At 31.9% G+C, this 26,355-nt stretch overlaps 1 protein-coding gene and 1 non-coding gene across 3 annotated transcripts in view; both read right to left on the bottom strand.

Moving 5' to 3' along the window:
- Positions 1-24,700, bottom strand: part of LOC131853446 (protein draper-like) — a 56,536-nt gene extending 31,836 nt beyond the window's left edge. The window contains exon 1 of one of the 2 annotated variants that reach the window (XM_059204336.1): positions 24,521-24,700. The gene's annotated coding sequence lies outside the window, so the exon portion shown is untranslated. Of the gene's footprint in view, positions 1-64; positions 183-24,520 lie in introns of those variants that run through there. The other variant, XM_059204337.1, reaches the window with a different exon arrangement.
- Trnar-ucu (transfer RNA arginine (anticodon UCU)) lies at positions 19,226-19,298 on the bottom strand. The gene has a single exon. It is a non-coding gene; the product is annotated as a tRNA-Arg (tRNA).
- Positions 24,701-26,355: the final 1,655 nt, after the last annotated feature.

The following is a 26,355-nucleotide window of genomic DNA, read 5'->3' as shown; positions in this document are numbered from 1 at the left end:
TTACAGCACGTAATGGAAAGTAAAACAAAGTTATTTAAATGAATACAAAGTCCGTCAAACATACCGTTAATGTCAACTCACAAAATAAGTCATAGATGTAATAAGTCACAGACGACACTTTCACTACTTTCCGGCACTATCAGTCAAACATCAGTCAAGCAGTCACCGCGACGGCCGGTCACCCAGTCACTGCTACGGTTCTAATCTCACTGACCGTATGTAAGTACTGAGTTTGCAAGGGATGCCAAACGTATAAGTGAGCCCCAGCCCCAGTTCGTTTGTCCCCTATGCTATAAAATATGAGATTTCTAGGTAGGAAAACACTTTTCACCGTAATATTAATAAAATTCGTCTGTCCTCTATACTATAAAATAAAAAATCTTCTACAAATACGAGATTTCTAGGCAGGAGGACACTTTTCACACTCATACTAGTAAATATCGACTAATTGCCAGTCAAATTTAGACTAACTTATAAATGTACAGCTTAAAATAATAATGAACAGCTTATAATAATATTAAACATCTAAGTGGTATTAATAAATGAGACTTTGTTAATACCACTTAGATGTTTAATATACATTATTTATTATTGAGCGGGTAAAACAAAATATCCCAATTTCAACAGAGAGGTGGGCTTAAAAATGTCATCTGCATAGATTCCAGTCATAAATAAATTCAAAGTTCAGTAGCATCTACAGACAATAAGTGTACGGATACCGTGAGTGCTGTGTGTCACGATTTATTTTTTATAATAAAAACCCAGGACTATTCACAATGTCCTAAGCTAAGCACAGCTTGTATTATTGGTTATATACATAATATACATAGGAAACACTGAGAACAATACAAACATACTAATGAATAATATTTGTACTGTGCGAGGAATCGAATCTGAAGACAGTGTGATAAACCGCTAGACCACCGAGCCCGTCAAAGTAGCGGACTTTGTATGAGGTTTTAATCTATAAAAATCTAACAAAATACTATGACGATAAAAAGTTACAGCTTACATTAGTGTAACTTTTTTTTATTTCTTCGTACCGTGTTTTATAATTGACAACCCTATTTGCACCGATCTAGTCACGTGACATCGGCATTTTCCGAAGGAAAAACTTGATTTCCTTAGACGCAGATGGTCACACGTTAGAATCTAATTAACTCTTGCATTCAACACAGGAAAATTGTCATTATTATTTATATGCATCCTATAGGCATAGATAAGATGTTATTACATCTAAAGATGACTTAATAGAGGTTGTAATTAAAAAAGTATCAAACATAACGAATAAAATAAATATATAAATTCCAATTTTAAATAAGAACCGAAATACACTAATTACAGTAATAATATAATATAATAATCTCAGGACAATTCACACAGTGCCATCTAGACCCAAGTTAAGCTAGCTAAAGCTTGTGTTATGGGTACTAGATAACTGATACAAATACATAGATATTTTTTTCCTAAATACTATAATAAAAAAAGAATATTAAACCTTAAAACAGCACTAATTAATTAATTAAAATTATATTAGGGATACTTGTGATCTAAAATAAATAAAAGAAATAATAGATATTAAAGAATTCAACATAGATATTACGATCATTGATTACGATTACCTTTTGTCATCAAAGTAAATACGAGTATGAATCAATAAAGTACAGTTGAATTATGTAATACCATTGTCCAAACAAACAACCGATGTAATATAAATTTAAGATCGGTACAGTCGTCTTCACCAGAGTTAAGAAAATATAGTTGACGTAACGGTCAGTCAGCGACGTCAGGTCAGTATAGTCATCGTGGAGAATTTACCAGAAACGACCATGATGTCGGCCTGACATGGGACATTGCTAGTAATTGGGTTACTGTCCTCAATTTTTACAAGTTACAACCAGAAATTGACCACGATGTCGGTCGACCTGACCTTACCATTGTACAAACAAACAAGCGATGTATGATAAATTTAAGTCGTCTTCACTAGAGTAAAGAAAATATAGTTGACATAACGGTCAGTCACAGAAGTGAGGTCAGTTTAGTCATCGTGGAGAATTTACCAGAAATGACCACGATGACGACCTGACTGACCTGGGATATTGCTAGCAATGGGGCTAATATCCTCATTATTAACAATCCCCTACCTCCTTCTATGTACATATTTTTTATAATGGACCTTCCATTGCTAGCAATGCACTATGTCGGTTTGACCTTCACGCGGTTCCCTTTTTCGAACTACTCTAATGCTGTCGGCCGCAGCTGGATGTTCACCGGACGATAGGGGGCGAGTGCAGATGACACTTATTCAGCTAGAGAAACTTATTTTGCATAGTGCGGTTCCTCTGGAAACAATCGTGGTAAATTGTCATTTGCAAAGTGGACTCACTGACCTGACCTTATGCTCATTTTATCATCCTCCACTGGTGCCCCGCCAGTGTAAACCGTTAACACAGGCGTTTACAATTTTCTTTACAGGTGTACCTTATCACTTGGCAACAAGAATGATAACATCACTTTATCGTTGGCTCTTCAAATTGATCGCGATGTTCCTCAAATTACTTTTCATAGTATAAGGGACAAATAAGCGTGCGGCTCACCTGATGGTATTTACCATTATATTACCATATAAGTATTATATGGTTATTACCACCGCCTATGATCACCCTCAGCACCAGAATTGCAAGTGTGTATCCGGTCTTTTAAGAATGAGTAAGCTCTTTTCTTGAGGGTTTCAATATTTAACCGGTTCATCTTATGTATAAAATTCTCGTGTCACAGTTTTCGTTCCCATACTCCTCCGAAACGGCTTGACCGATTCTCATGAAATTGAGTAGGTCTGAGAATCGGCCAACATCTATTTTTCATCCCCCTAAATGTTAGGGGTAGTCCACCCCTAAATTTTTATTTTATTTTAAGGCAAAACAACGTTTGCCGGGACAGCTAGTTTTATATAATAACTAGAAACCCGTCCCGGCTTCGCACGTATTTATTACAAATCTTTGAATTTTTCGGCTTGTTCTCTATTATAACACACATGTATTATATATGTAACCCTTCCTCGTGAATCGCTCTATCTATTGCTGAAAACTGCATTAAATACCGTAATATAAAAGATATAAGCGAACAGACAGCGACGGCCACTTTGTTTTATACTATGTGACATGTACTGTAAACATGTACAAATTGTACAACCTTATTTGAAAGGAATAAGAGCTGAGTTTCTTGTCAGTTCTTCTCAGGTCGAAAGCACTCTGAACTGACGGCAGATTTGACATATCATAAGAATATGAAATAGACCTACATGAATAAAGATATTTTGATTTGATTTGATAACCCAGGATAATCCTGACACAACGAAGCCCTAACCTGCTCCCTCTTAGGACTGTGCAGATGACCAGTGATGTGTTGCTATTCTAAAGTACTACGTAAAGATGTTAATATTATGATTTCATATATCTCGTAAGTCAGGTCCTGACACTTTGACTGCGTAGCGGTTTCTATGTTCATTGTCGCATGCCTAATCCTTGTTTATTTACATTTAATTGAAGAGCAACACACAATTTTCTTGTTCGTTCTTCTTGTGCTGATTTCCGAATGAGGGGTAGAATAAAAAATTGTGACTATTCAAAAGTGTATATTAAGTTTATTTGAATAAACATTATTTCTTGCCAGTTCTTCTCAATTGAATCTGTATACTAAACTGGACGGTAAGGAAAAACTAATAATAAAAAAAAAAATATGTTCATAAGCGGCTAAAACCTAATAGAATGAATGATTTTTGATTTCATTTTTATTTCTATTTGATTACAAATTAACATTCCTGTTTTTATATATATATATATTCTTGTTTTCGACAAAAAAAAGAGAAAGTGATACCGCCAAGGCCAACTGAGTGAAAGAGAGAGGTGGATGTAACAAACGTATCTTTTCAAAGTACCAATAGTGAATAGATATTTGCGTCAGCAGGATGCGCGAGAGCAACTCAGCGGAACCATTGCATTGACCTTGGATTCACATTCTAGAAATCCATAGAAATAAAATTGATCTGTTTGTAATTTGAAATTAACGACTTTTCACTAAATCCATTTATTATAAATCGAACTTACATCAGAAAGGGAATTATAAAAAATTGTCTGTGTATCTGTCTCTTTGTTCTTGGTAATCTCTGGATAGTTCTATTTTGATAGGCCTTTCACTGATAGATAGTGTTATAAGATGTAGCCTAGGCTATTTTTAACTTAGGCTACCTTTAAATTTAACAACATAGGCTAGTCCTAGAGACAATAATCAATTGCAATTAATATAGTAATAATCCTGGACAAACTACACAGCGCCATCTAGTTCTAGTCTAGAGGATACTAGACAACTAACAGAAATACTTAAATACATGTTTTTAAATATATAAATACAACACCCATATTGATATAAACAATCATCATCATCATCGTGGGAGAAATCGAACTCGTGACCGTCGGATAAAGGGCCCCCAAACCGCTAGACCACTGAGGACATCAAATGTGCTGCCCTGCAACCGTTCTAATTATATATTATGTAATTTAATTTATAATTATATACCAGTACTCTCCCACTAACATATTCATTTAATAATTTAATGTACTTAATACAACATTGTTTAGTCGTATGTTTTTTATTCAAAGCATCGAGTCCGATGGAGGTCAAGGCAGACTCATACACATGGTCATAACTTGACTCGCATGGGACAGTTATTGTGATCTTGGCAGTCTTCAATTATTACAATTACTTAATTTAAAAAGTTATTCGACTCAGTTTATTGACGTTTGTCTTTTGTCTTCTATTAACATGCGCTGACGTAAAGTGTTCTAAATTTAAAATTAAGTTTTTTATAATATAAAGAATAGAAAATGAGCACCACAGATATCATAAGTAATATTCCTTAATACAGAGTTCCAAATTTAAAATTAACTTATTTTTTAAATATAAACAATAGTAAATAGGTAAAAGGGTTATATGTTGAAAAGTATAAATATGTAGCACTACAGATATCACAAAATATGTTACGGTATGGTATCTATCATAAAAAAAATATGTCTGAGTAAAGTATTACAAATTTAAAATAAACTTATTTTATTAAAATGAGCATTTACAGTTGAAAAGTATATATAGATATGATTAGCACCACAGATATCATAAAATGTATTGCGATTTTTATGATATACATCATAAGTGGCTACTCATGAGCACTATACCCTCTAATTTCACTGTACAAGTTATGGATAATTACTTTCATTTCTACAAATGCGTGTTTAGGTAATAAATATCTTTACTAACTTTCTTTTTTTTAACTAAAGTGTAAAAATCGTAAAAATAGAAACTGTAATAACATTTTTATGGACTAACACTTTACTTTACACGCAAGTCTCAAGTAATACAAAAACAATCATCGTATACAATGTTTTTTTTGTAATTGTTCTAAGTGTGTATGTATGTGTATATATGTATATGAGTGTGTGTGTGCATACATATATATAGGAGTTAAATTATTTTATACTAATATTATAAATACGAAAGTGTTTCTATCTGTCTGTCATTTTAAGACTAAAAGCCGATTAATGTCTTGCATTAGTTTGGTTATGGGAGGTTACATCAAAGGAGAGTCAGTCAGAAATATTTCATTCCTCCCATATTCGAGCTCACGATCTTTAAGTCTAATTAATAATATATAGATAGATCCGACCTAATTCACACTTCAATATACATTTGTAACATTTAAGATAACAACAAATAATTATGAAGTAAGGCCTGGAATATATACTAGCTGAATATCGCTATTAAAAATAAGGGTAGGTGATAAAATGGTGAAAAAAGTTGTATGTTCTTTTACTGTCACATAAAAAAAAATATATGCAAAAATAAACAAAAATGTAAGGGGTGACATTCATCACTTAGAGGTATGAAAAATACATAGTAGACGATTCTAAGACCTACTGAATATGCATATAACATTTCACAAAAATCGGCCAAGCCATTTCGGAGGAGTATGGTAACTAACATTGTGTCACGGGAATTTTATATATATAAGGTTACAATATTTAATGTTATTATTTAATTAAAAAAGTAACAAAGACAACACTAGGCACATACTAAATTAAAATTTAAAATTTACCGAGCAATGTACAAATAGTACCATATGTACTTCATTGTACAAAAATAACGAGCAGTATGCAAACTAACTAAAGAATATACATACTTCATTGCTTACAGCACGTAATGGAAAGTGAAACAAAGTTATTTAAATGAATACAATGTCCGTCAAACATACCGTTAATGTCAACTCACAAAATAAGTCATAGATGTAATAAGTCACAGACGACACTTTCACTACTTTCCGGCACTATCAGTCAAACATCAGTCAAGCAGTCGCCGCGACGGCCGGTCACCCAGTCACTGCTACGGTTCTAATCTCACTGACCGTATGTAAGTACTGAGTTTGCAAGGGATGCCAAACGTATAAGTGAGCCCCAAGTTCGTTTGTCTCCTATGCTATGAAATATGAGATTTCTAGGTAGGAGGACACTTTTCACCGTACTATTAATAAAATTCGTCTGTCCTCTATACTATAAAATAAAAAATCTTCTACAAATACGAGATTTCTAGGCAGGAGGACACTTTTCACCCTCACACTAGTAAATATCGACTAACTGCCAGTCAAATTTAGACTAACTTATAAATGAACAGCTTAAAATAGTTAATGAGACTTTGTTAATACCACTTAGATGTTTAATATACATTATTTATTATTGAGCGGGTAAAACAAAATACCCCAATTTCAACAGAGAGGTGGGCTTAAAAATGTCATCTGCGTAGATTCCAGTCATAAATAAATTCAAACAAAGTTCAATAGCATCTACAGACAATAAGTGTACGGATACCGTGAGTGCTGTGTGTCACGATTTATTTTTTATAATAAAAACCCAGGACTATTCACAATGTCCCAAGCTAAGCACAGCTTGTATTATTGGTTATATACATAATATACATAGGAAACACTGAGAACAATACAAACATACTAATGAATAATATTTGTACTGTGCGAGGAATCGAATCTGAAGACAGTGTGATAAACCGCTAGATCACCGAGCCCGTCAAAGTAGCGGACTTTGTATGAGGTTTTAATCTATGAATATCTAACAAAATACTATGACGATAAAAAGTTACAGTTTACATTAGTGTAACTTGACACTCTATCGTCAATATTTTATATATTTTTTTTATTTCTTCGTACCGCAATTTATAATTGACAACCCTATTTGCACCGATCTAGTCACGTGACATCGGCATTTTCCGAAGGAAAAACTTGATTTCCTTAGACGTAGATGGTCACACGTTAGAATGTAATTAACTCTTGCATTCAACACAGGAAAATTGTCATTATTGTTTATATGCATCCTATAGGCATAGATAAGATGTTATTACATCTAAAGATGACTTAATAGAGGTTGTAATTAAAAAAGTATCAAACATAACGAATACAATAAATATATAAATTCTAATTTTAAATAAGATCCGAAATACACTAATTACAGTAATAATATACTATAATAATCTCAGGACAATTCACACAGTGCCATCTAGACCCAAGTTAAGCTAGCTGAAGCTTGTGTTACGAGTACTAGATAAGTGATACAAATATATAGATATTTTTTTCCTAAATACTATAATAAAAAAATAATTTTAAACCTTAAAACAGCACTAATTAATTAAAATTATATTAGGGATACTAGTGATCTAAAATAAATAAAAGAAATAATAGATATTAAAGAATTCAACATAGATATTACGATCATTGATTACGATTACCTTTTGTCATCAAAGTAAATACGAGTATGAAACAATGAAGTACAGTTGAATTATGTAATACCATTGTCCAAAGAAACAACCGATGTAATATAAATTTAAGATCGGTACAGTCGTCTTCACCAGAGTTAAGAAAATATAGTTGACGTAACGGTCAGTCAGCGACGTCAGGTCAGTCATCGTGGAGAATTTACCAGAAATGACCATGATGTCGACTTGACATTGCTAGTAATTGGGTTACTGTCCTCAATTTTTACAAGTTACAACCAGAAATTGACCACGATTGAGGTCGACCTGATGTTACCATTGTAAAAACAAACAAGCGAAGTATGATAAATATAAGTCGTCTTCACTAGAGTAAAGAAAATATAGTTGACGTAACGGTCAGTCACAGAAGTGAGGTCAGTTTAGTCATCGTGGAGAATTTACCAGAAATGACCACGATTTCGACCTGACTGACCTGGGATATTGCTAGCAATGGGGCTAATATCCTCATTATTAACAATCCCCTACCTCCTTCTATGTACATATTTTTTATAATGGACCTTCCATTGCTAGCAATGCACCATGTCGGTTTGACCTTCACGCGGTTCCCTTTTTCGAACTACTCTAATGCTGTCGGCCGCAGCTGGATGTTCACCGGACGATAGGGGGCGAGTGCAGATGACACTTATTCAGCTAGAGAAACTTATTTTGCATAGTGCGGTTCCTCTGGAAACAATCGTGGTAAATTGTCATTTGCCAAGTGGACTCACTGACCTGACCTCATGCTCATTTTATCATCCTCCACTGGTGCCCCGCCAGTGTAAACCGTTAACACAGGCGTTAACAATTTTCTTGACAGGTGTACCTTATCACTTGGCAACAAGAATGATAACATCACTTTATCGTTGGCTCTTCAAATTGATCGCGATATTCCGCAAATTACTTTTCATAGTATAAGTATGTAATATTATGTTATCTGTGGTATAAGGGACAAATAAGCGTGCGGCTCACCTGATGGTATTTACCATTATATTACCATATAAGTATTATATGGTTATTACATCATATTAAATGTATATATATTGTTCCGCCCACACCCTCAGCACCAGAATTGCAAGTGTGTATCCGGTCTTTTAAGAATGAGTAAGCTCTTTTCTTGAGGGTTTCAATATTTAACCGGTTCATTTTATATATAAAATTCTCGTGTCACAGTTTTCGTACCCATACTCCTCCGAAACGGCTTGACCGATTCTCATGAAATTGAGTAGGTCTGAGAATCGGCCAACATCTATTTTTCATCCCCCTAAATTTTAGGGGTAGTCCACCCCTAAATTTTTATTTTATTTTAAGGCAAAACAACGTTTGCCGGGACAGCTAGTTTTATATAATAACTATCAACCCGTCCCGGCTTCGCACGTATTTATTACAAATCTTTGAATTTTTTGGCTTGTTCTATATTATAACACACATGTATTATATATATAATCCTTCCTCGTGAATCGCTCTATCTATTGCTGAAAACTGCATTAAATACCGTAATATAAAAGATATAAGCGAACAGACAGCGACGGCGACTTTGTTTTATACATGTACAACCTTATTTGAAAAGAATAAGAGCTGAGTTTCTTGTCAGTTCTTCTCAGCTCGAAAGCATCATAAGAATCTGTAATACCTACATGAATAAAGATAGGTATTTTGATTTGATTTGACAACCTAGGATAATCCTGACATAACGAAGCCCTAACCTACTCCCTCTTAAGACTGCAGATGACCAATCATGTGTTGCCATTCTAAAGTACTAAGATGTTAATATTATGATTTCATATACCTCGTCAGTCAGGTCCAGACACTTTGACTGTGTAGCGGTTTCAATGTTCATTGTCGCATGCCTAATCCTTGTTTATTTACATTTAATTGAAGAGCAACACACAATTTTCTTGTTCGTTCTTCTTATGCTGAGTTCCGAATGAGTGGTAGAATAAAAAATTGTGACTATTCAAAAGTGTATATTAAGTTTATTTGAATAAACATTATTTCTTGCCAGCTCTTCTCAATTAAATCTGTACAATGAACTGGACGGTAGGGATAAATTATAAATATAAAAAAAAAACGTTCATAAGCGGCTCTACATGAATGAATGATTTTATTTTAATTTCTATTTGATTACAAATTAACAAACACAGGAGGTATATTCCTGTTTTCGACAAAAAAAGAGAAAGTGAGACTATCAAGGCCAACTGAGTGAAAGAGAGAGGTGGATGTAACAAACGTATCTTTTCAAAGTACCAATAGTGAATAGATATTTGCGTTAGCAGGATGCGCGAGAGCAACTCAGCGGAACCATTGCATTGACCTTGGATTCACATTCTAGAAATCTATAGAAATAAAATTGATCTGTTTGTAATTTGAAATTAACGACTTTTCACTAAATCCATTTAATATTATCCATAAAAAATTGTCTGTGTATCTGTCTCTTTGTTCTTGCTAATCTCTGGATAGTTCTATTTTGATAGGCCTTTCACTGGTAGATAGTGTTATAAGATGTAACTTAGGCTATTTTTAACTTAGGCTACCTTTAAATTTAACAACATAGGCTAGTCCTAGAGACAATAATCAATCGCAATTAATATAGTAATAATCCTGGACAAACCACACAACGCCATCTAGTTCTAGTCTAGAGGACTACTAGACTAGTCTAGAGAGACAGATAATACAACTAATAGAAATACTTAAATACATGTTTTTAAATATATAAATACAACACCCATATTAATATAAACAATCATCATCATCATCGTGGGAGAAATCGAACTCGTGACCTTCGGATAAAGTGCCCCCAAACCGCTAGACCACTGAGGACATCAAATGTGCTGCCCTGCAACCGTTCTAATTATATATTATTTAATTTATATAATTATTTAATTTAATTTATAATTATATACCAGTATTCTCCCACTAACATATTCATTTAATAATTTAATGTACTTAATACAACATTGTTTAGTCGTATGTTTTTTATTCAAAGCATCGAGTCCGATGGAGGTCAAGGCAGACTCATACACATGGTCATAACTTGACTCGCATGGGACAGTTATTGTGATCTTGGCAGTCTTCAATTATTACAATTACTTAATTTAAAAAGTTATTCGACTCAGTTTATTGATGTTTGTCTTTTGTCTTCTATTAACATGCGCTGACGTAAAGTGTTCTAAATTTAAAATTAAGTTTTTTATAATATAAAGAATAGAAAATGAGCACCACAGATATCATAAGTAATATTCCTTAATACAGAGTTCCAAATTTAAAATTAACTTATTTTTTAAATATAAACAATAGTAAATAGGTAAAAGGGTTATATGTTGAAAAATATAAACATGTAGCACTACAGATATAAAATATGTTACGGTATGGTATCTATCATAAAAAAAATATGTCTGAGTAAAGTATTACAAATTTAAAATAAACTTATTTTATTAAAATGAGCATTTACAGTTGAAAAGTATATATAGATATGATTAGCACCACAGATATCATAAAATGTATTGCGATTTTTATGATATACATCATAAGTGGCTACTCATGAGCACTATACCCTCTAATTTCACTGTACAAGTTATGGATAATTACTTTCATTTCTACAAATGCGTGTTTAGGTAATAAATATCTTTACTAACTTTCTTTTTTTTAACTAAAGTGTAAAAATCGTAAAAATTGAAACTGTAATAACATTTTTATGGACTAACACGCGTGTAAAGTCTCAAGTAATACAAAAACAATCATCGTATACAATGTTTTTTTTTGTAATTGTTCTAAGTCTGAAGGTATGTATATATGTATATGTATGTGTGTGTGTATGTATATGTAAAATGTACCTTTGTCAAATGTGTAAATGTATTTTTATATCAATAATGGTTATCAATAAATGTTATTCTTTCTTTCTTCTTTCTTTCTTTTGCCTTTATAAAATTTAATCGGGATCTCCAAATTTGTCTTCTTCTTCCACTGGTCCCTAATGACCGTCATATCTGAGCATACTCTCCTTTTACGCATACAGTCCATCTATTTCTTCTTCCGTCTTCATCTTCTGCCTTTATACTTTATACATCTATAAAATAAGATATTTCTTCGATATGATCCATTCCACTTGTTCAGAAAATCATCATGATTTATAGTACCTGCATTTATATTATTATTTATATATGATTTATATTATAATTGGCTCAAAATTTGCGTAACACATGTACATAAATATGAGAGTCTAACGTCTACTTTGGAAGAGTAAGTAAAACCACAGATAATACGATATTACATACTAAAACGATTGACAGTAAGTTTAGTAAGCGAGTAGAGGAAGTTTCTATAGTCTACCAAAAAAGTAGAACTGATATAGCGAACCTTTTTTTTTTATTTCATTTTGTTTTGACGGTCTCGGTGATCTAGTGGTTTAGTACACCGCTTTACTTCCGATGGTCGCGGGTTTGATTCCTCGCACGGTGCAAACATTTGTATTCATGAATATGTTTGTTTGTATTAGTGTGGGTGTTTTCTATGTATATGTAAGTATTTATGGGTATTATGGGTACTACAACGCAAGGTCTGCTTACTGTGGGACTAGATGGCGCTGTTTTAATTGTCCAGAGTTATTTATTTTACTTTTATATACATATTTTAGTTGTTATATATATACATAATATAGTTTCGTATAATTTTGCAGTTATTTCATTTATATATTTTTATATAAAACATTTCAATTTAACAATTATAATCTGTTAATCATTATTACATATATTATACATGTACTTTATTATATAATTGTCACACTAAACTAGTATACACGTGAAAATGGTCAATGTAAAGACGACAAGGTCAATTCAATATATGCGACCTTAAGGAAAACTGTTCGCCTCATGCAGTTCTGTTGAGGTTAAGAACTGTACGTGGCTAAAAGATTATTCTTTGCAATGAATCAGACCAGTGCCGGATTCGCCTACTGGTAAGATTTTTTTTTTCTGACTACTCTAATGCTGTTGGCCGCAGCTAACCTTTACAGCTTCACAGGATGATAGGGAGTGCAGATGGCACTCCAAACCGCGGAAGGACTTATGGAGCTAAAGGACAACTCCCGCCTGGTCGATATGATATAGTGGTAAGAATAGCAAATGCAACTAACCCCGCGCAACATAGAACCCCCCGAACTCAGAACCGTCTAAATATAATACAACAAAAAAAACAATAAGTTATAGTTGATTAAGGTTTATTTTTTTAATTTATCAAATACTAATAATACAGACTCTTAAGTTAGCGTTTAAAAAAATAACAGTAGAGTAAGTTTTTTATTTTTAGTTTTTACTTTCTCTATCAACGCAAAGGTAGTCTGGAAGAGATTGTTTAGCGATAAGACCGCCTTTTGTGTTTATATATTTTTTTTCTGTAATTGTCACAATAAAGAGTATAAACAAATAAATAAAATAAAATAAAAAAGTTATTCTTTTACGTAAACTAACAACCCACACGAAAACTATGAATCTATTGAATGAATTTGCTACAGGCCAGTCTCAATACCGCACTGAATTAGACGTAAAAATTATACTACTATGTACACTATATATGTTTATGTAGAATATATATTAATAATGTTCACAAGGTAGTCAGATATGTGATTTCGTCAGGAAAACTGAAATTAGTTGTAATATCTACCAGTACAGTCGAGGCGAGGTATTTGATATGAAAGGACGTTTAATGATGCTATTATATTCTTAATTCAAATTCGAATTATTTTAAATATTATACATAGCAGCGACCATAGACTATATTTTTTTTTAAATTACATTAAAATCTACCTATTTTAGTGTAATTTAAAAAAAAAATATTCGGTGCTTATAGTCGACTACAGCCGTCAACTATAGTCTGTTCAATCTATAATAACACATATAAATAAAATTGGAGTGTCTGTTTGTAATATTGAAATAACCATTTTTTACTACATGCATATGAATATGAATACAGTACATACACTAAAATACTTTTTTACAATTTTTGCCTGTCTGTCTGTCTATTTGTTCCTCCTAATCTCTGAAATGGCTGGACCGATTTTGACGGGAATTTTATTGGCAGGTAGCTGATGTAACAAAGAGTAACTTAGGTTACTTTTATTTCAGAAAAATAAAGTTAAATTACACGCGTACGAAGTCGCGTGTACAGGTAGTATTAAATAAAAATTAGTAGTTAAAAATTTTGGCATCAATTAAAATTATTTTTTAATATTTAAAAACCATTGTCTGTTTGAGATACTATTACATTTTTTTCTGCTTGTAGAATAATTATAATATGAAGAAGCTATTCGACTCCATTTATTATAATTTTAAAAATATTATGTACACAGGTAGAAATATAGTAAATGTCATGTAAGTTTGATGTAGACGAAGTTACTCGAATCAGCTAGTACAACAATAATGTAATTCAGTTCAGAAGATCATATGTACCTATTTATATATAGTTGTTATCGCTTCATATAAAGTGAGTCTACAATTTGTATATACATACATAAATATTATATATAACTCCACCAACAAGTTACTAACTAAGGTCGATTTGTATTATTATTGTTTTCATAATAGTTAAGTAGTTTTTGTTCAAACTTGACCTTCAGCAGCGATCTCACGACAACAGTAACAATTTGTGATCACGCATTCGTTTTGTATTTGCATTGAAACTCATTTCGTAACACTAATTATTAAGAGGAAGGGAATTGTTAGTATTGTGGACTAATAACCGCACTGTTAGCACAGGTTGACCTCCACAGGGTTACCCCTGGAAACTATTTATTTATTTGAAACTTTATTGAGCAATAAATTATGGTACAAAAGGCGGACCTAATGCTATAGGCATTCTCTATCTGACAACCTTCAGGAAGTGCAGAAATACTTGATGGTGGCTTAACATTAATTATATAAATAACATATATACAAATATTAGACTAAACTAAAACTAAACAAGAATAGAATATATATGATTTTTATAACATACTAGCTGTCCCGGCAAACGTTGTTTTGCCTTAAAATAAAATAAAAATTAGGGGTGGACTACCCCAAACATTTAGGGGGATGAAAAATAGATGTTGGCCGATTCTCAGACCTACTCAATACGCTCACAAAATTTCATGAGAATCGGTCAAGCCGTTTCGGAGGAGTATGAGAACGAAAACTGTGACACGAGAATTTTATATATAAGATATACACAACATACATACAATACATAATATATAATATATATATATATATATTGTCGGCGCACAACACTAGCGATCGACTCGCTGTAGGTCCAATCCCATATGACGTGCGCATAAACTTTATTTGTAACTTTTTAAATATAATCATTTAAAATTGGAGTCAGATTATTATTCATATCCACCTCGGAACAATATATATATATATATTTTAATATGATGAATACATTACTTGTTCTATGACAACATCATGATAAATTCTTGGAGAATTTGTCAAGACGAGTTAACTGACTTCATGCTCATTTTATCATCCTCCACTGATGCCTCACCAGCGTAAACCGTTAGTGCAGGCGGGTGCAATGGAATGGCCATTATCATGCATATGAAAAAATAAAACACTAATTATTAGGGGAGAAGGGAATTGTCATTATTTTGGACTAATAGCCGCATTGCTAGCAATGTACCATGTTAGGTTGACATCCACGCGGTTCCCCCTGGAAACCATCCTGATGAATTCTTGGAGAATTTGTCAAGATGGGCTAACTGACCTGATTCATTCTCATTTTATCATACTCCACTGATGCCCCGCCAGCAGGCGGGTGCATCATTCTTTTGAGCAAGAGGTGTGTCATGATGGGCTAACTGACCTGTTAGCCCATCATGACAAATTCACCAAGAATTTATCACGATAGTTTCCAGGGGAAAACGTGAAGAAATCAATCACATGGTACATTGCTAGCAATATAATCATGAATCCAGTTTACTAAAATCCCTTTTACCTCCTGTAGCCAGACATTGTACATTGACAGTTTCTTGATCTCATATTCGTTATCAGTACACCCAGACGATTCACCACTAGATACTCGCCCCGGCTTCGCACGGGTGTACATGTATTATATATATATAAACCTTCCTCTTGAATCACTCTATGTATTAAAAAACCGCATCAAAATCCGTTGCGTACTTTTAAAGATTTAAGTATACATAGGGACGGACAGACAGCGACAGCGACTTTGTTTTATACTATGTAATGATGATGCTTCAATTTGTTTGTTTCAAATTAAGAACGCAGTACATTTTTATTGCAGTGACATTTTTAGCATTCCGATCTATAAATCATTGACCGGCCGATCGAATGGAATGAACGGATATAAACGAGCTCCAATGACACCGAAGTCCTAGAACCCGCTATGGCTGTTTAAAAAAAAATAATGTCAAGAATCTGCCTGCGCGAAAGTTGCCGGCCCGTATGTTTGTTGTTTACCGGTTCGAAATATTTCTTAGCCATCGTATACTTTCTAGGTTTTAAAAAATTAAATTAAGAATGTTGGCGTTCTTAATTCAAAATAATGCATAACCAAAATATTGGGATATTTGAATTTTTAATTTATACTAATATATGTATTTCTGAAGGTTGTTTGGTTGGTTGAACGTGCTAATCTCAGGGGAAAGGTGATTATTAGTAATTTGGACTAGTAACCCTATTGCTATCAATGTACCATATCAGGTTGACCTGCACGTTTACTCCTGATAAATTTATAGTGAATTTACCACGATGGGCTAACTGATCTGTCCTCATGTTCATCTTATCAATCCTTCACTGGTGTCCCGCCAGCGTATGCACAGAGCACCATTCCGTTGTCACACATAAGAAAAAAACGTGCTAATCTCAGAAAAAGTTCAAATTTAAAAATTAATTGAGTATTGTATAGGCTATTTATCGAGGAATGCTATATGCTATATAGCAGAAGTGAGTAGTAATGAAAAATATTGCAATTATTATACTAGTTAACCCGCGCAACTTCGTCTGCATTACACTTACTTGATATTTATCATTATAGAACGCCTAATTTACATACTATCCCTATATCATTTTTAAACCTATGTTTTATTCTAATGTATAAGCTATATTACTGTATAGTTTCATCACAATCCGTTCAGTAGTTTTGCGTGAAAGAGTAACAAAAATCCATCTTCATAAATTTTCGCGTTTAATATTAGTATGATCATTCGGGCTTACGTCATTTTGAACAAAATAGCATCTGCATGTAACTATGCAACTAATTATTTTAACACAGCACATTTGCAAGCAATTATTATTGTTTGCAGCAATTTATTTCGAAGGTTTTTTCCACAAGTGCAAACCAAATTATAGTAAAAAATTGTTTCCAAATGATTACATACTTGAGAATGCACTCGCAAAATAAAACATTAATATATAGTAACTAGATTAGAGGCGTTTGTGACCTACGTGCTGCCTACCTCTATGAAGGAGGACTAGTGGCTGAAGATGGTGTATCGGCGCTACCATGATTACCATCATCAGTTCCATAACCACATTATCAATTTATATTTTATTATTATTTCCTATGTATGTTAGTCTATAAGGTATTTATAATATTAGAACATTTTCATATAAATCTATAATATTTTTTATATAGTATATATTTTTTACTTTTCTCCTGTTTGTATATTACCTGCTTGTTCGATAATTAAATCTGTTTCCCTAAGGTTGCCTTAAAAAGATCGCTATCAGCAATAAGGCCGCCTTATTGTAACTATATATATTATGTATGTTTAATATATTGTTTATACTGTATGTTACAAATGAAGTATGTTCTACCTATATTTGTATGATTAATACATATAAATAAAATTGAATTGTCTGTTTGTAATATTGATATAACCGTTTTTAACTACATGCATATGAATATATGTACATACACCAAAATAAAATTTTTTACAATTTTTGTCTGTCTGTCTGTCTGTTTGATCCGGCTGATCTCTGAAATGGCTGGAAAGATTTTGAGGGGACTTATTTTGGCAGGAAGCTGATGTAATAAAGAATAACTTAAGCTACCTTTATTTTAGAAAAATAAAGTTAAATTCCACGCGGACGAAGTCGCGTGTATAGCTAGTATATAATATAAAGAATAATGTCAAATCCACTTAATATTTTGCATTTGAAGTTTTCGAATATATTCTATAGAAATCTAATTTCTGAGCTGACAATCCTATTGATTAATGCACTAGTTTCGAAAAAGTAGTTTTTTGATATTCATAGATATAAAAAAAATATAGCTAAATACATTATTTATATTATTAACCGGGTCTTATGAATAATTTTATGGCAAATAAAGTTATCTCTCGACGATTCAACTAGGTTGCACTAGCCGTGGTCATAAGTTGATTGAGAGGTCGAGAGAGTATTCCTTCATATATGTATATTTTTTTTATTTAAATAACTTTAATGCGCGTCATACACAGGTAAAAATTACATATGGCGGACTTAACACCTAATGGCATTTTCTACCAGTTAATCATGAGTTGTGCAGATAAAAATATATATAAAAATATAAATATATATACATACATAAATATCTCTACAAATATACATAAATACATATACATACAAAAATATACCATACATACATAAATACTTGCCATATATACATCTATATATATAAATAAAATTGGAGGGTCTGTTTTTAATATTGAAATAACCGTTTTTTACTATATGCATATAAATATAAATACGGTACATACACCAAAATAATATTCTTAACAAGTTTTGTCTCTCTGTCTGTTTGTTTGTTAAGGCTAATCTCTGAAATGGCTAGACTGATTTTGACGGAATTTGGAATTTTTTTGGCAGGTAGCTGATGTAATAAAGAATAACTTAAGCTACTATTATTTTAGAAAAATAAAGTTAAATTCCACGCGGACGAAGTCGCGGGAACAGCTAGTATATATATGTATATATTTAAAAAAAAATATTCGTGTTAAGACCCAGTTAATACTATAAATAATGTATAATAAACACGAAAGTTTAATAACAAGTATAGAGCTAAATGTTTTTTTTAATTAGTTCATACAGTGTGACATATCAATAATGAATGGTTTTTAATAACTCATAGTGATAAGCAATTTTATTATAGTAGAGTCGATAGTAGAAACCATAGAGTAATAAGTACTTACTTATTGTCTATGATAGAATAAAGTATATACATTAAAAACATTATAGTCTGTCACAAACGAATAAAATATTGTTAACGTTATAAAAAACAAAGATGCATGTATTGATATTTTAATTTTTATTATACTTTATTATTAATTAAAATTAACGTATAATTTGTAGTCTGTACTTGTTATCTAGGTTCAAAAAGGAGAGACATTAGTCATCCCTGGTGGGGATCGAACCCACGACCTTTGGATTAGAAGTCCAACGCGCTATCCTCTGCGCCACAGGGACTGTGAAAGAAATCGTGAAATTCTGTTACGCTTACAATTAGCTATATTATATATACACATGTTTATATTATATGATATTATGTGTTATTAAATGCAAATATATATGTATAATGAGACACTCATCGTGGTATATATGTTGTTATGACTTGTCTATGGTGAAATGAGTTTTTAAACCGCAAAATAAATCGACCTTTGCCTTTCTATCGTAAAAGTAATATGTAAATTAAAAAAAAATATATAATTTAAGTGACTAGTCACTTTTATATTTTGTTACAAATTCTGACAAATGAAGTGTTGGTTGCGTTTTAAAAATGAAAATTAGTATAACATGTGTTGTGTTATTAGTGTAACATATTTATAACTAACATTGACCCGCCACTGCATCTGTTTCTTTAAGATAAAAGGTGACACCTATTTATGATACAATTTTAAAATATATAAATAATACTAGCTGTACTCGCGACTTTGTACGCATAAATAATAAAAAAAAAAAATTATTGACCTAACACAATAAAAGTCAAATAAATAATTGTATTGTTTTAGCTTCAAAAATGACGACACAATACAATAAATTCCATACAATACAATGTACAGCCTTAAAAATAAGTTTCAAGATTCTAGCTTAAAAAAAGGACCATTCTTCCTTACAATTGTTCCCCCTTGCAACCCTTTCTTCACATGAAAAAGGAGCCTATGTCCTTTCTCAGGCCCTAGACTATCTGTGTACCAAGTTTCATTTAAATCGGTTCCATAGTTTTTACGTGAAGCGACACAGACAGACTTACTTTCACATTTATAGTATTAGCAGTTAGCACAGATAACATATATTAGTAAAGATAAGTTTAAATTAACATTCGTTCGTCCCAATCTTTTAATAGTGACCAAGATTAGTCAGTTCAGTTACACTTATTGTTAGTATTGATAAATAACATTATACACTAATAAATTATTTACTGGATGACCTGAGAAACACTCGAATTTGTTAATATTACTGATTATTTTAATATATTGAAAACTGAATCTTTGAGTGACGCTAAAATTTATTGGTTACCCTAGATATTGATTACTATACAAAATATATTACATATTAGCTATTCCCGCGACTTCGTCTACGTGGAATTTAGCTTTACTTTTCTAAAAAAAAAATAGCCTAAGTTACTCCTTATTACATCAGCACCTGCCAAAAAAAAGTTCCGTCAAAATCGATCCAGCCATATCAGAGAGACAGACAGATAGACAGTCAAAAATTGTAAAATATGTTATTTTGTATGCATGTGGTGAAAAACGGTTATTTCAATATTACAAACAGACACTCCAATTTTATTTATATGTATAGATTACTGTAAAAAAGTAGAACGACTCCAAAATGAATAATTTTCCTGAACAATTCACAAGCGCCATCTAGTACCAAGCTAAGCATAGCTGTGTTATATGTACTAGATAACTGATATAAATAATTAAATATTTTCTGTAAATACATACATAAACGCATATACAATAATACCCAGACCAATACGAACGTTCACACGTATGAATACAAATGTGTGTAACGTGCCAGGAATCGAACCCGCGGGGGGAAAGGTATTGTTCGTAATGTGGGCTAATGACCTCATTATTTGCAATGTACCATGTCAAATTAACCTCCACGCGGTCCCCCCTAGAAATCTTGACAAATTCTTGGTACATTTGTCATGATGGACTAACTGACTTCATAATCATCTGATCATCCACTGGGACCCCGCCAGCGTAATCCGTTAATCCAGACGGGTACACCATTCTATTATCAACAACCAAACAAAAACGCACAGCGCACTTAGCGCGCACTTAACTTGACTTAACTTGAGCGCTCAACCGTTAAATCACCGCTATACTTATAGTTAAAATTGTTGTACTGTCATAAAATATTAGTAATTTAAGTCATAGTATGTACATATATTCAGATATAACATTCATATTGCTAACTGTACCTTGTGAATTCCAATGATTGTTAAATATAAAACCTTTTGTTTGTAACGGCTGAGTCAATACAGTGGTCCACTACATACTAATGTACTGTTATTTGTTCGAACCAAATGTTTTACAATTATTACAAAAGTGTCATCTGTATTGTATTTGTGATATTGTTATACAAAATCTGACTATTATGTAACTATGTACAATGGTGGATGTAAGCTGAAATAGGGTCAATTCGACCCTAACATTTCTGCGTGTTTTAACACATGAAACCTCTTCGTATAAAAGCCATAAAATTATTGTAATTATGCTTACTAATATTATAAATGCGCAAGTAACTCTGTCTGTCCTGCCTTCACGCCAAAACTACTAAAATGAAATTTGGTACACAAGTAAATTACCTAGACTAGAAAGGACATAGGCTACTTTTAAATGCGAAGGGTTGTAAAGATTTGTAAGGGGTTGAAAGGGGACATAAAGGGTTGTATAGGAGTATCGTCATTTTTAAACTAGAATCATGGAACTTATTTTTTAAGCTGTTCTTTAAATATTGTAAATAAATATGATTAAGTTTGTAAAATTGTTACCCGTAAAGTAAAAAATTGGGGATGACAGTTTGTATTTGTATTGATCTGGGTGTTTATATGCAATATATAGAAATAAATAAAATTAAAGTATCTGTCTGTAATTTCAAATTAACAGCTTTTCACTGAATATAAAATTATTTATATTATATATAAAATTATATAAAAGTAATACAATATCTATATGTACTTACATCAAAAAAATTACGTAAGTATATGATTTTGTTTGTTTATTCTTGCTAATCTAAGAAACAGCTAGACTGATTTCGACGGTACTTTAATACGTAGATAAGAGCTAATGTTATAACTGAGTAACTTAGGCAATTTTTTTATTTTAGGATTCATTCATTTTAATACAAAAAATCCACGCAAACAGAGTTGTAGACGACCTCGGTGGTCTAGCGGTCTAGCACACCGCTTTACGTCCGATGGTCGCGGGTTCGATACCTCGCACGGCACAAACATTTGTATGCATGAGTATGATTGTTTGTATCGGTCTGGGTGTTTTCTATGTATAATAATGTATGTATTTACGAAAAAATTATCTATGTATTTGTATCAGTTATCTAGTACCCATAACACAAGCTTTAGCTAGCTTAACTTGGGTCTAGATGGCGCTGTGTGTATTGTCCTGAGATTATTATTATTATTATTGGCAGCAATAAGATCATCACAATCGTCCATATTACTAACAATCCTCTTAATTCCCATTAGCCTACTATTAGATATACCGCGGTAACAAAACGGTTTTATTACTCTTGTTTTCTTTCATTGTTGTGATTTGATCTGCTTTGTATTAATTAGTTATTGATAGAAAAAATGTATTACGTAATTAATATGAATATGTAATATGAAATTACATAATATACATTAAAATAACATATAGGCTATAAATTTCGCGCGGGCAAAACCGCGAGCACAGCTAGTATATATATGTATAGGCATGAACAGCAGAACTATGGACATCATGTTATAATGTGACACTCATGACTCATACGTAGCTACCCATTTTTTTACAAATATCTCCAATTTTTCACGTGTTTTTTGAACTAATACGAAGCTTGTCTTTATTCCATATTCATCTGGTACATTTCAAATATTTTAATATCACATCCTATAATATAAATATCAATAATTTAACATCTATACTTGCTTACCATAGACAAAGATTTATAGATAGGTACACGAATACTACAGAGTTTGAGGTGACCGCAGACAGACCAAAAGAACGGTGAATTCAAATCTGAAGTTACCACAGAGTAATTAACGTTACATTTCATAAGCGTTAGAACTGAAATGGTCCTAAAAAGAACCGTTGGCACAGTTACACAAAGAAACTAGTTCAAACATTCAAATAATGGTTGAACATTTGAGTATCCAAAAAAAAAAATTGCAACACGTATTAGTTTTTTTTTAAATAGGTATTTAAATATTAGTATGAAAGCAATCACTCTATCTTTATGATGACTTTGGACTGAAATTGTCAAAGGACTTAAAAATGTTCTTTTTAAATTAATTAAGTAGATTTTGACTTGTCTAATAAATTATTAAACCGAACCAAAATGTTTAAGATTAAAAATTATATTTTATAAACAATAAAATGTAAAACAGATCGCAATATAGATATCCGGAAGCGAAACAGAAGCCATGCTGCATTTAGAGATTGTCTTGTGAAAAAGTACTAGTTATTATTATAGATTAACCAATCCAATAAGGTTCTTTTAGGTAACCACTCAATCCAGTGAAAGTCATACACAGTCCAATCGAGATTCAATCTAAAGACGCTTAAGATTTAATTACTACTGCAACTATCAATAAAACGCAACGAATGAAAGTATTAGAAAACGTATCTATTAATAATAATTTTTTTTGTTTCCAATTTTCCCTTCACTGGGAAAAGGTCGCAGCCTATACTGCTATTGTGTTTGGTTTCTGACGTTACGATTTCTTTGTTTTCATAATTACATTTTTTGAATGTTGACATTGCATAATTCTAATATCCATTTTATACGTTTCTTTGTTCTTTAATAATTACATTGTGCTTTTGTGAACCCAATTCATGTATTTTTAATTAACTTCTTTATATACCTACTTTGTGTTTAATTTAATTTCAAGAGACTGTTTAAATGGTGTATTGAAAAAATAAAAAAATGCAGTACTTATTTTTCAATTATATATAAAGTTATGTACAATTTAATATTTTATTTGCAATACTCGAATTGCATTTATAATATTGTTCTCCTATTGAATTGTATTCTAAATAAGTAACCGGATATTGTATTCAAAAGTTATGAACACTTAAAAAAGTTTATTAGAATCTAATAAATGCAATAACTACCTATATACATGAAGAGATGCTGGCTGGCTGGAATATATTTCAATTACGTAATTAAATGTGTATTAACTTGTTCTATTTTATTAATGTAGGTACTAAAGACTAAATTATTTTTTACCTAAATACTATGTAATATGTAATTCTATTTACTGAGCAAAGAACATTAATGTTCCTTTTCTTGTATTTTTTTTAGCACACATTAGGTACATTCTTTAAAACAAAAAAGATCATTCTATACAGTTAATATACGAACTCTATGGATCATGCGCAATTACAATAGTACCAAATCAACATCAAAACAAAATAACTTTCAAATAATAAAAAAAATATAATAGGTACACTCGAACTCACCATAATTTTATAACCGCAAAGAAAAAAATGAAACACTGAAACGATTTTGTTTTTCTACTTCAAACTATTTAGTTTTTCCGTATTTTCCACCAGTTTCTTATTGGATGCTTATTTGATTACAAATCACGTCACCATAGCAACGGCAATATGGCCGCAAACTACACATGCGCACAGCCAACGAGCGCGTTCGTACTGACTGTGGGTTTGTTTGGCGCCAATGCTCCGGTTAAAAAATAAAACAATTGCGCGCGTCAGGCTGCGCTCCTTCCGAGGTTGCTCCGGAAAAGAATTTCTTCTGTTTTTAGAAGGTGATAGACACGGCTATGGCGTTTTATACGTAATGTATAATAATGACTTACTAAATCAATTTTAGGCTATTTTTGTAAAGATGAATGTAGATAGATTCATGACGTTATTTTACAATTATGTTGATTTTTTCTTGTGGCATTTTCATAATATAATAACACTAATAACTCTTAATAGTTAAATATAAGTAGGTAACTGATCTGTATCCGGGTTGAAGTACTGCGTACAAAATTATCGCTATGGGTAAGTAAATTAGGAAACTATTAAAATGCTCTTTAAAATGCAGTTCTTTTGACCAAATTTATGGATTGCAAGAAGAAAATAAGCTATTGTATTGTATTATACTATTTTACACTATTGTTATGTTTTATAAGAGCTTGAAATAAATAATTTTCATTTCTAAATAGATACCTATTTCCTAATAAATATAATATGTACTGTTACTATAAATAGTTACTTTTTTATAAAAAAAAACCAGTTAATTTAAATAGGCAAATAGGCAGCCAATTCATATTTTTAATTAATATTGCATTGCTTATATTTATAAACTTTGGAGCTCTATATTAAAAAACCGGATTGTATTTCGGAGCGGGCCACGAGTGCTCTGTGACCAATCAATACGGATTTAAAAGGATATTTGAAAATTGACACCGTATTACTAAAAAAACGTTTGTGGTAAGTTTTTATGTATACAATGATATACGATGCTTGAATTGATAATATACAAAACACTCAGTTGATATACTCAAAGTCTATTTCAATATATAATAAATTGGAACGCAGTTATATACATAATAATAGCTATGCCTGCAGTTTCACTCGCGTGTTCTTTATAGCCTGTATATTATTCTGATACATGCGCTATATTACTGTAAAGTTTCATCAAAATCCGTTCAGTATTTTTGCGTGAAAGAATAACAAACATCCATCCATACTCAGAAAATTATATATATAATATTAATAAGATATTGTCACAGTTTTTCGCCATCACTGCCCTATAACTCTTTCTATTTCTACCTGAAGGTTAGCTGGTAGGGAATGCCATATATAGTGTATGTATGGCATTTCCTACCAGCTAACCTTACACTTGCACTGGCACTCGCCTATTCTTCACTTTTTATTATGCAATAAAGAATTTTAAAAATGGCTTCATATATAAAAATAAGAAAATTAATTTATTACATTCATTAAATGTTCAAAACACTATTTCATAATAAAGCCTATAACAGCATTAAAGAATATCTGGAAGATACAATGCTCTATCGTGGGTTGTCTACCTAGGGCTCTCAAAACATTGCAAATTGGTCAAACATGTGGCAAACCTAGGCCTGTGCACAAAAAAAACTACAGATTTTGCCCAACTGAAGAGAAAACTACTACACATCCCACTCATGCATAAACGAAATATCTTCTTTAAAAAATTTATACTCTATCCTGAGGAGATAAAACCATCACTCCTAAGAATATCCTTCAATTCTTGACCCTGACGGGTCTATATAGCTAACTCTGAGAAAGGGCGAGACAATAGA

The sequence above is a fragment of the Achroia grisella genome, unplaced genomic scaffold (genome assembly GCF_030625045.1).
Source record: "Achroia grisella isolate CSIRO2021 unplaced genomic scaffold, CSIRO_AGI_Agris_v1 utg902, whole genome shotgun sequence".
Classification (NCBI taxonomy): domain Eukaryota; kingdom Metazoa; phylum Arthropoda; class Insecta; order Lepidoptera; family Pyralidae; genus Achroia; species Achroia grisella.
The sequence above is the reverse complement of the archived record's forward strand: the minus strand, read 5'-3'. Positions and strand labels throughout refer to the sequence as shown.